Raw genomic sequence first — 12,614 nt, forward strand, 5'->3', positions numbered from 1 at the left:
TGCAATGTAAGACGTTACAATGTTACGCGTGCAATGTAAGACGCATTGATGGGCAGTGGTGTCCAACATTCTAACCAAGCACAACATTGGCAGCAATGTTGATAAAACGCTGATAAAGCTAGGCCTATAAAGCGCTGAAACCATAACAATACCGAGGTCACAGCACGATGAGGAACTAAAATTTCAACCAATACATAGGACACTAACAAAAAAAAAAAAGTTCCAGATGGGGCTGACTGATAAGAACCGAAATGTTGCTTATGGCTACGGGTCATTTGTCTGAAGTTGGATTAAATCAAATAATCACACGATTGGCTACTATTTGTAACAAGTCTGATTCTTCCAGTTCTTATGATTCTGCCCTTGTTTGCTAAACGTATTGATTTTAGGAACAAAACATATGAGGGGCATTTCCCTCTCATTCTATCAATTACTATACCTCCTTCAGAGCTGGCTATTTGGTACCTTAAAACAAGAAAGACAGCCAAAGTCCCCCCCCCCCCCAGTCAAGGACGCCCACATATGCCACCAAGACATAGCAATGGCAAAGTGATCCAGCAAACCATTTTGCCTTGGCTGTTTCCGGACCAAGGATGTAGATCTGGTGGTGTACAAGCATACAGCAGCACCCATTGTGGTTGTTGCCAGCACCCCCATGGAGTGCATCTTTAACCAGAATATGTCAGGTTCACTTTAAGAAGGCACAAACCATGATGCTTTGGGCATTGACGTAACCAGCTTATTTTAGGCCACAGGATTTAGATTTCCCCTGTATGTCACCTTGCTTGTGTCTTGTATTATAATATAAGCATTTTCCACATTGTGTTGACATCCTGGAAAATAAGTAAAATCCAACTTACCTATCATGGGGCCTGCAATACAGAGATGATGGGTTTGTGTTATATGCAGAAACGCCATTAAAGTGCACCAACAACATTTTCTGAGAAATGAGGAAAGGCAGCCATACAGTGCCATTTATTATGAATCAGAAGGATTGAGGAATGACCACAATGTGTCCCTCGTGTATCAGGCCCGTTCTTCAATGTACCCCTGTATATTGTGTTCACTATCTCTTTCTACACACGACTCTAAGAACCAATCAATGGACAGAAAATATTGAGGAATGAATCTTCCAGAGATTCCCCGCGCGATTCACAGACGCTGAGCGTTTGTCAGTACAGCATCACCGAGTAACGGGACGATTTTACTGTATAAATTATGAATTATTTTCCTATATTTCACATAATGAACTGACTTGCTGTGGGCAGAAGCAGCTCAGAAGTTTAGATATATACAAAGCTTATAAACTAACGAGTAGACCTCGGTCACAGAATTGCATTTTTGTTTTTTTCTTACAGAATTGAATTTTGTACAGATGTGTTTTTTTTTTCTGGTTATTTTTCTAATTTCCTGAGCGTTTTGTACATTTTGGCTTTTTTTACCTTTGTACTGATATCTTTTACTCTTTGCATTGCAAAACAAAAAATGTAAATAAAGTTATTTTCATATCCTGAAGTGAATTTTCTGTGAAAACTGAACCGTGAACTCATTGCACAATTTAACGAAGAACAGACGTAGATATTAAAATGCAATTATGATTCGTCATTACCGAAGCAGACCAGGCAGAACTGAAACAAAATGGAAAGGAACATTTCATTGCAATTTCAGAACAATAAATGGGGTGTGTAAATTATATTACACCAGGGCTGGACCAACCTATGGCCTGGGTGGGAAAACCCAACTGGCCCTTGGCACCATGATGACATAGACTTTGTTTTTTATATGACTTGGCACGTGACGACATGAATTCCCTGAGTCACATAGAAGGTTGATGCTGAAGAACTGCCAGGTGCTGTGATTGTACCTCTGAACAGGGAGCAGGAAGGTAAAACATTCTGCCGTTGTCACCCAATGCCGTTCCTACTGATAGATGCCTGAATGGCAGGACTGCTTTGAGACAAGATAGGGCCCTGTGCATGTGGGGGCCCCATATGTATAGCATTCAGTGTTTACAGTTGGGCCTACATTTGCTCCTGCAACCACAAGGCTCAGATATCAAATATACATCTGGCCCACAAGAACCTGGGTGGTAGCCATATGCATTTGCTTAGCCTACCAGTCTGTCCACAAAGCAATAGCAATAAAATGTACAGATCTTGCAAAATTCTGTAAAAAGATAAACATTCAAAAATAAAAAAAGTTAATAATGATGACTTACCTCTGCAGATGTTAATCCTCCGGGCAGATAACGCAGCAAAGATTTGTGTACTGCTGTTCTCTTGTTTTCTCTGCTTTCCGGCTGGGAAAATGAAGAATGATTACTTTATGAGTATTTATGATTCAAAGGATTTAAAGTCTGTGTAAAACTTTATAAGAAACACATTTACCCCATACCTATGTAAAATGACTTTTGTGTATTATTATCTTTTTCTCTAGAAATCATGGAAATGTAATCCAGTGCTGTAGATATACAAAAACAATTACAAGGTTTGGCAATGAGACTGATATAATAACTTTTATGTATTTCTATGACAATTCCAGTGTTTGTCCCATGCACAGTGGAAGGTGAGGAGCAGATCAGTTTCTGATGTTTTTTTTTCTTTCCTGCATCCATTGACACAAAGCGCGTTCCTGTAATCACTGATTTCAATTTAGGAAAAAGAAAAAAGTCCCCAGGCACCAAATCTGGTGAATATGGAGGATGTTCCAGCGTAGTAATGTGTTTGTCACAGAAAGTGCTGTGTGAGAAGGAGAATTGTCCTGATGAAGAATGAAACCATTTCCCACATTTCTGCCGTCTTTTCCTGACTCTCTCAGCTTTGTCTTCCTTATAATAATGTTGGGGCCCCGGTGTGCCTTCTGGAACCCATTCTGCCAAAATGACGCCTTCATGTCACAAAACACGATGACATGGCTGTGAATGTGGCACTTTTATGATTCTTGGTGATGAAGGTGTTTCCAGTGACTGTGGTTTGGTTTCAGGATCATACTGGAAGATCCGGGTTTCGGCACCAAGTGATGACTTTATGGAAAAGGTTCGGCTCCACCTCGAGTTGCTGCAGAATGTCAGCACAAATTTCCTCTTCTTGCTCTGGTGTGAAATTTTACTAAAAATATTAAATTGATGTGTTGCTGAACTTTTATACTTCCAATGATTTCAGCACATGAGGGGAAACACAACGGCAATAAATGGTGACTGACAACAAACTAAACGCTGAGAGTGCCAGGGTTTGTCCTGCGTGTTTGGAGAAGTTTACACATTCATGGCAAGAGATCAGAATCATCTCACTGCTCTGTGATAGAATCACATCTCATTATTTCACAGACTATACTCACTCACTACCTTTAAATGCAGCAATATTCTCTACCTCTTCCCCTACACCTGGCTGTAGTGTGCAATATGCCAAACATTGATAGCTAGGAATGAGCACAATACAGGTTTATTCATTTTTTTATTTCATCTGGGATGCAATGGATGTTAGATGTTTTCTGAAGGTTACAAAAGCGCTCTACACCTCTGGGCCTGTTTGTAGCCAGAAATGTCCCCTCTTAGCCTTATTATTATCTTGTACTTCTATATAACTGACATATCGCTCAGCACTTCACAAGTCCATAGTCACGTGACTAGCTGTCCCTCAGAAGAGCTCACAATCTAATGTCCCTACCATAGTCATATGTCATTACCACAGTATACAACCAATTTTAGGAATGCCAATTAACCTGTTTTGGGGGGAAACTGGAGGGCTGCACAAACTTGGGGAGAACATAAAAGCTTCATGCAGACAATGTCCTGGCTCAGAATTGAACCCGGTACCCTGGTGCTGCAAAGGCCAAATACTAAGCCACATCCTTTAAAAAAGAAAACACTTGCAGTGAAAACCTTTACAATAAATATGCATAACTTAGGCAAAAACTAAAAGCACAAAAGAAATAGAGTACCAAAGGCCTTATTGATAAAACAGGGAATCAGACTTTCCCTCAAACATTCCCTCATTGAAATCTTCCAGGTCCACGTGTTTCAATGGCAATAATTCATTCCCACCAAGGAATGTCAGATTGGCGGTTTAATAACTAGAGCCTGAAATGAACTAAGCTATCAAAGTAACCCAATGAGCAAAATACAGATTTAACTTTCTGCAAAATCTAAATTTCAGGGTGAAAATCGGTTTAGCCAAAATCACTCTGATCATCCTAATTGCTTATTATTTCCGTCAATATCACTTGGGGTGGGTAACATTGTGCCTGATAATGAACAATTAGGATGAGCACCTAATAGCACCCTGTAGGTGATTATCTATTGCACAATCACATCACTAAGATTGGCAGAACAAACATCTGGTGTGTAAGCTACAAAGGTTGTTTGTGGTAGAGATTACTTGTACTCACAATTGTGTGCAGCTACTGTACATTTCCTGTGTAGCTGTCACCATAGGAAGCCACTTGTTCCATTGTTAGCTAAGGATCAACACATTGGTGGTGAACAAACCAGGTGCTGAACACACAACAAGAAAGTGGCACCCGGCTGTGCTCTCCTCCATTGCAATCACTTCTGATTGGTTGTTCCTCCATGTTGGGTGCTGCTGTACACTTGTCAGATTTCCCCAGGAGACAAGAAAACCCATTTGTCTCAAGTGTCAATCATCTGCTAAGTAAGGAGTAGGCATATCTAACTTAAAGCCCAAGAATGCTGCAGGGTAGGTTTGCCACTTCACCCTTTTTAAAGAATAGAATTCAAACAAGTCATTAGGTGCAGCATCTCTAGGTACCACCTTACCAGCCACAAAACCCAGCTTTATAAGGGGCTTCCTATATAGCAGGCTGTGTGTGTTGCATGCTGTGGTCACAATTTCCCTGTGAAAGTTTTTAATAGCAATTGAAGAAGATTTTAGCACCAGGTAATGAAATGCGATCAATAAATGTCCAACGCATTACCGCATTGCTGAGAATTCATGATCCACTGAAGCCAGAGGATAGCGCTCCTGAATCAGCCAGTTACTGTCATTGTGGTATCATTGTTCCAAAACAGCAAACGCACCAAAAACTGCACTGAAAACAGAAAACAAATAGTTAGATTCTGAATTCATCTTCTATAATAGGAGAAATAAAAATAAAATACAGATCTGCAACTTTCTAATATCTGCCTTGATTTTATTCCATTATTCACACGTTAATGGCGGATTTTGCATGTTAGAATGCATTGTGTTGAGGGAGTCAATTCATAAACCCAAAAATCTGATCTGCAAGGCACCACAATATACAACATGTGCACTATGGAGTGCTGCAGGTTTGTCGGCACTTCAGTCCTGTGCAGTGCAATGCACACAGTCTAATATTATTGTGATGTAGACAACATGTGAAGCTTCTGGTACTGGAACATTTGCATTTGCATTGATCGGAACATTTACAATTTCAGGGTTCAATCACACATTGATTGCATTTACAGACGTGTTACCGCTGTTGAGTTCTCAATTTATTTTTTAATGCATGTTAAAGCGCAAAAAAATCCTTCGACCTTATTTCCAGCAGACAGCAAGGTGACATGCAGTATGTGTTTATTGCATGCATTGCTGTGAGAGGCAGACAGCATTATATTGTTTAGGAATGGCACCGCGCATGCTCTATACCATGTATGATAATGCTCATGTATGGGGGGGTCCTAATTCCTTACAGGTAAAGCAGGTTGGGGTGCACATACAACATTGGTGTACCGAGCGTTAGGTGATTGTGGGAGCTCTCTGCACACTCTTCATTGAGCAAGGAGACACCAAATGAAATATCAATCACAAGCTGATTCTGCAGGTTCTATCACAGCAAAAATAAACTTACCAACATGCATTTGGCTCCAGTCATGCCCCAGCACTAGGGGGAGCACTGTAGGCCTTCAGGCAACAACTGTGCACCCCATTTGTTTTACCCAAATGACGCCCAGCAGTCTGCAGAAATCTCCTCCAATCACCTGGGAGAATCAGCTGAATTGCATTGCAGTATTGCTGCTCCCTGAACAATAAAAGATTAAATAAAAGCGAGAGGACAAACTTGTTTTAGGCAAAGTAAAAAAGTAATAATATAAGATAAATATTAAGAAAAAAATAAAACGTAGCAATTTTCCACTTCTGGAGATCTCCGGACATCTTTCTGATCAGTCTAATTTTCCAGTTTTTTCTTTTTTGTCCATTGCAGATTTTCAGCAGCGATTTTACTTTCATTTTTTAAGCAAATTTTTGATTTTAAAAATTGTCAATTTATTGGAACAAAATCCTGGCCCAATCTTTGTATTACATGATGTCAGTGCACTGACTGCCTGCCCAGGCCTGACACAGGTGTGATCATTACCTATGGACAAATCTCAGACCTGAAGGTTGGGGGAGGCACAGCTTTATAATACCCACACACTGAGGGTAAGTCTTGGGATACGTTTGGAAGATTATGCAGATTTCTTGTCGTTATATTGATATCAGGATGTGATAGGACGATGCTTGCAGGAGACAGCGGCTGCACCTTTAGGTTCTCATGGTAGCTCCGCACACTTCCATACACATAAAGATCCAACATTGGCTGAGCAGAGCATACATGTGCATGGGCCGGGACTTGGCAGGTTGGTTATCACACGTATGATAGATTATCTTCCTATGATAGGCATGCCATTTACTCCTGATCAATATTTATATTGTCCAATATTCCATCAATTCCCACCTCCTAGATTGTAAGCTCTTCGGGCCAGGGTCCTCTCCTCCTGTGTCACTGTCTGTATCTGTCTGTCATTTGTAACCCCTATTTAATGTACAGCGCTGCATAATATGTTGGTGCTATATAAATCCTGTTTATTATTATTAATATTAATCAGTTTTCTCCATTCTGTCTAACTTAAATATTGTTTTTTGCCCCAAAATTGACAACCAAAAATCACCTCAACCAATCAGCACTCTGCCCAAAAAACGTGCTGCAAATATGATCGTCGTTCTCATTGTTTTGATGGATTGAATGATTTCATGTAATCGAGTGAAAATATTGCACAGTGTGTGGCCGGCTCAGATTTATTGGCGGCTTTTCTGATGTTTTGGTGTCGCTGATTCGCCTCTCCGGTGTAATTTGGGAAACGTTCCACTTTGTTTTTTATTGGTGTTTTTCTGTTATTTTATTGTGAGCTTTTTACATTTATTTTATGTTTCAGTTGTAAGTTTTCTTTCTGTAAAATAAAATGCGGGGATGTTCTGTTTATGTAGAAATCATGAAGGGGGGGGGCTATGTAAAAGGGTCCACAGATTAAGGGGTGACTCTGCACCAGTAAAAGGGGTGTGGTATGAGAGGTGAGTGTAAGGGTAAGAGGGGTCACAGGGAAGCAGAAGCCTGTATGTGGGGTGCATGGCAATATAGGAGACTATAAGGGGGTGCACAGTGGAGGGGGGGTGACAGTGTAAAAGGGTCCACAGATTAAGGGGTGACTGTGTCAGGGGGGTGTGGCAAATTAATGGCACTGTGTGAGGGGTGCACAGTGTAAAGGGGTGCATGGTATGAGGGGTGACTGGGTGTAAGGGGTGACTGGTATTAGGGGTAAATGTGTGTATGGGGTGACTAGTATCAGGGGTGATGGGGTGACTGGTATTAGGGGTGCAGGGCTGTGTCATACCTGTGATTTCCTCATAGCGATCGTTATATCATGTCGGTGATAATCTCCCTTCACTCAGTTCATTATAAATCCCTAAATTATATAATGGGGGGGGGGGTATAGAACATTAATATAGAGACCTGAACCTCCTGACAAGAAGGGGCAATAGGGGGGTGAGGGGCACGCAGTGGGGTCAGTTCGGTCAGTGGGGGTTGATTTGGGTGTTATAGGCTCGGTAGGTGCACAGGAACTACAAGTAGAAGCATCCTCCCCTCCCCCCTGCACTTTGCCCGCCGTCCTCCTCTCAGGAGATTTTCCCGCACTTTTCCTCGCAACGGCTCGCCCGGGGCCTTCATACCGGGCTCACCCCCCCTGATCAGGGCCCCAACACCGGGCTCACCCCCCCCCCAACCGGGGCCCCCACACTGGGCTGACACCCCGACCAATACCCGGGAAAAAAACCGACTGACACCGGACACGGAGCTCCGAGGCCGCATACGGAGCACTTACCGGGGTGACCCCAGAATGACCTGTAGGGGGTATTTCCTGTACAGACCCCCACACCCCTAAACCTGTCATTAGGGGGTCTCTGGGGTCAGCACACTTATAATATTATATATTGGGGGGGATTATTATCATTATCCCCCCCCCCCCAGGAGAGGACCTGTCATAGGACAATACCAGACTGTGGTGTGTCATTGGTTGGAGTGCCCCCATAACACAGAATGGATAATTTTTCTGGAAAGTTGCCCTTTCCCCTATTAGTGAACATTTAACTCTAATTTTAGCAGTGGGGTTCTTCTTTTTACTGCAATTATACAAAACTGCCCCTAGTATTCTCAGTAATTGCCCCTGTGAGGGGTATGAGGAGTGCCCCTTTTTACCCTTATTACACAGTGGCATGGTAAGATTTGTGTGCTGTGACAGGTCCTCTTTGTTAAATAATTACATTGTGAGCTAGGAGTGCCCCTTTATATCTTGATAGGGCAGTATGGGGTTGTTCGGTGACGTCGGGGCAGTTGTCACATGTCAAGTGGGGCAATTATCTTCTGGGGGTCATGATAGACATATTAACCCTTTCTTGCACACAACATAAACACCTTTTTATCTAGAGTCCCCTTTTAATAGGAGTGCAGTAAATTCGGAGAACCAATCAGAAATCTCTTAAAGGGCCCCTATGCTGGGGTTATGTACCCCGGGGGAAGGGGTTATTTTTGTTTCATCTTAAAGGAATAGCGCACAGCAGGATGTGTGAAATCTGAGGATTGGCTGACGCATTTCGCAGTATGACGACGCATTTCTCTGTGATATAAAATCACACAGCGCTCGCCTATATCACTCACCTATACCGCCACGTAGTATCATGGTACAGGCAGTCAGGGAAATCTTTATATTGCGCCCTCTGGTGGTCATTGTGGAAATTTTCTGGTAGTTTGATAGAAAATGAATCTTTTCCAGCAGAGACCCCACAGATGATGGAACGTTATACCAGATGTTATATAAAGGAATACAGAACGATGGAAATGGCTGAGCCCCACAAGGCCGGCACTTCAATAGAAACCAATCACTGCCCATCATAGGGCAAGGGGAGAATCGTTCTGCCCCATCACATGACATCACAATTGTAGTTTTATACAGCATTGTGCTGTCAGTGACCGGTGGTTCTGATCCAGTCTATCGCAGAAAACAGATTTGGATTCTTGCAAACTCCACCTTTAGTAGGATAACCCCTGATCAGATATGTTACCCCGGGCTTTTCCAATCAATTTACCCCAAGGGGAATCCTAAAAATAATATTCAGGTCTCTGGGAACCGCTTTTTTGGAGAGGGGGGGGGGGCTCTTATATTGATGCCAGAGGAAAGGACCCCCCCCCTATAGTGATGTCTGGAATCCCCCCCTGTACAGACAATATACCCTCACTAGAGTCATGCAGCTGCCCCTACCAGGTGGTGGCATCAATGGGAGGTTTTAGGAACCCCTTAAAGAACCCCGGTCAAGAATGGCTGCACTACACCAACCAGCAATGACACGACCCCCCTGACAGGTGAAGGGTTAACCTTGATCCCCATACAATGACCCTAAAAAAAGTGCAGGGTGCGGGGTATTAAGTAGACAGTGAACAACCAGTTGTTAAGGTGATGAGTTGGAACCAGGAGAAAAGGAGGAGTGTTCGGATCTAAGTGACAAGGGCCATATTGTGAGGGCCAGACGATGGGCCAGAGCACCTCCAACATGGCTGGTCTTGTGGGGTGTCCCCGGTATGTAGCCCTGGTCAGTAGCCATCAAAGCAGTCCAAGGAAGGAGAACCAGTGAAATGGCACTAGAGCAGTATTTCCCATTAAGGGCTCCTCCAGGGGGCGCTAGGGTTCCTTGAGCAATGAGCAGTTTGCACCTCTCAGGTCAGTATAAGTGACCCCAATGATCTATTTGGCTATCTGTAAGGGTGACATTCTTCCCACTGGCCATAAATGTAAGAGGAATTCTTCCTACTGACCCCCACACTAATATACTGTGATCTGTGGATATAATAATTATAGGGGGGGCCCTGAGACTTTAAAGTTATTTCCAGGGTTCCCCCTTGTTAGAAAGGTCCAGAAACCCTGCAATAGGGTCGCTCAAGGTAAACTAATAGGTGTTGGCCCGTCTGGTCTGATCCTACAGAGGAGTTTCTGTATCACAAATTTCTAACCTATTGCCAGCCATGAAATGTGTCAGAACACACAGAGCGTTGCAGTGCATGGTAGTTGCATAGTTGCAGAGCGGAGTGCCTATGCTGACCAGTGATGCAACAGGCATGCGAGCGTCAGTACTGCACCACATAGCAATGGAAGACAGTGACCTGGTCTGATGTAATGTCTTTTACATAATGTGAATGGCCAGTTGCATCATTTACCTGGGGAAGAGATGGCAGCGCAGGGTGCATTATGGGTAGGATGCAGGAAGGTGGAGGCCATGTGACCAAGGATCTGCTCCTAGCATCTTGATATCACAGGGGCCCATGCCTGTATGTGTCAGGGAACAAGGGGAACCTACACAATATTAGACACCCTTATAAATTTTTATATAGGTCATCAGATGAATGTTATCCTTTTTTGTCATATTTTTGATTCACAGCCTTCTGTACATATTGGTGCGAGTGTTGGTCAGAAGGCTTTATATTAGGTTTTTTGTCCTTAGCGATCTATGAATCCCTTTACAGTCCTCAGCTACTAAAATATCCCAATTTATACCTGTACTCTTCTCTATATCCTGCATTGTGGTCAGCACGATGGCTCAATGGACAGCACCTTTGTCCTCAAAGCACTAAAGCACAGCCAGGACTCTATCTGCATGGAGTTTGTATGCTCTGCCTGTGTTTGTGTAGCTTGGTAATAACATATGACATGGTATAGACATTACATTGTTACCCCCTCTGAGGGGCATTTAGGGCATTCCTGCCCAGCTCCGTATCAGCCAATTGGTCACTTGCACTGGATTGCTGGCTATTAAAGAACCATTGCGCACACATTTTTCAGCGGTCAGTACCACAATCTGCCATCCCATTCATTTTCTATCGGGCTGCCATGGATGGAGACTATATGTAGCAACTTCCCATGGTATCTGCACTGCAACCTCACTGCCGGCCCAAACATGACTTATTATTGAATTATTATTATTATTAATATTATTATTATTATTAATAAACAAGATTTATATAGCGCCAGCATATTACTCAGCGCTGTACAATAAATAGGGCTTGATTGTGGACTCTATAAAGTGTTGTATGATATTTTATTTTTTGATATATATTGACGTTGATATTATTGTGTCTTTAATGTAATCATTGTTCACATTTCAGATCTTTGTACACAAGGTGAGCAGATTGTCCCTTCTGTGTGTACCTGACGCTGCACATCATCCGCTCAGTGCTGGAGAATACAACATTTAGGCCAAGAAGTGCCGTCTGTGACCCTGTAACACGTCGCTGTGTATTTGAGGTAATGCAGAGCTCACATGGACGTACAGGATGGAGGGGGCTTTTCATTTATTTGGGCCTTTCCATACATACAAAACACACAAATAATGCAGGTTTGTATTTATAAAGCACACCTGTCAGGAGAGATACAGAAGCTGCCACCTAGACCACCTGTTAGTATTGTGGTGATAATCTAACCATCATGCATTGTATATCACTCACCTGGAATGAATATGCTGATTAGGTGTTCTGACATCTGCATACCTGTTCCAGGTGATTTACCTGAGAAATTTATTCAGAGCATCAGAAATACAACCAGATAACTTCATTTTCAGAAGGAAGTCAGTAATGGCTGCTCCCATAGATGGTGTAGGTACCTGAACCTAACTTTATATCATCCTCCTGCAATCCTTGTAGAGCTCAGACTAGGAGAGGGGAGGCAGCACAAGGAGTCATTAGTTTTGCTTAGATTCTAACAAGGAGCATGTTTATTGAATGAAAGAACAGAGTAATAGAGAAATGAGTGTATCAAAGTACTGCTTCTCGTTTCATTGCCCAGTAACAGGCTGGGGATTGCTGCTCATAAGACTGAGCTAACAGGACATTTTTGGATTCGAGATGAATATTGCAGCAAAAGCTCATTTTGATGGGTAATCTTGTTGCTTTTAGTGAAGTTCTACTTTAAATGGAAACAAATGCTGTTTGATTCTTGCACACGTAGTGAATACCTGAATCTTATGTGTTAAAAACAGTGCAGAAAAAAATGAATGTTCTAAGACTGGTAACCATTAGAAACCCCTTCTGTATCGGAGAATACCTTATGGTGAAAATACACTTTGATTTGGCTGCTGCACTTTGCATGTCGCTCTGCATAGAACCCAATAGAGATTGTTGTGCTGTGCACACAGGTGGAATACACATGTGAGCAGCTTTACCTGCCAAAGGATTTTAAATTCTGTTCATCCAGTCCTGAGATTTATTATATAGCACTGTCCTGTATGGAGCACATTGGACCTGATCTTTTATTGCTGAAGGTAAGTACCACTTACAGG

General features: G+C 42.6%; 1 protein-coding gene across 2 annotated transcripts in view; it reads left to right on the forward strand.

Annotated features, from left to right (window-relative positions):
- Positions 1–6,408: 6,408 nt before the first annotated feature.
- The window catches only part of KCNJ5 (potassium inwardly rectifying channel subfamily J member 5), a 42,395-nt gene continuing 36,189 nt past the window's right edge, over positions 6,409–12,614 (forward strand). The window contains exons 1-2 of one of the 2 annotated variants that reach the window (XM_072426573.1): positions 6,409–6,595; positions 11,446–11,584. The gene's annotated coding sequence lies outside the window, so the exon portion shown is untranslated. Of the gene's footprint in view, positions 6,596–11,445; positions 11,585–12,081; positions 12,597–12,614 lie in introns of those variants that run through there. The other variant, XM_072426574.1, reaches the window with a different exon arrangement.

Source organism: Pyxicephalus adspersus, chromosome 11, assembly GCF_032062135.1.
Source record: "Pyxicephalus adspersus chromosome 11, UCB_Pads_2.0, whole genome shotgun sequence".
NCBI classification, from domain to species: Eukaryota; Metazoa; Chordata; class Amphibia; order Anura; family Pyxicephalidae; genus Pyxicephalus; species Pyxicephalus adspersus.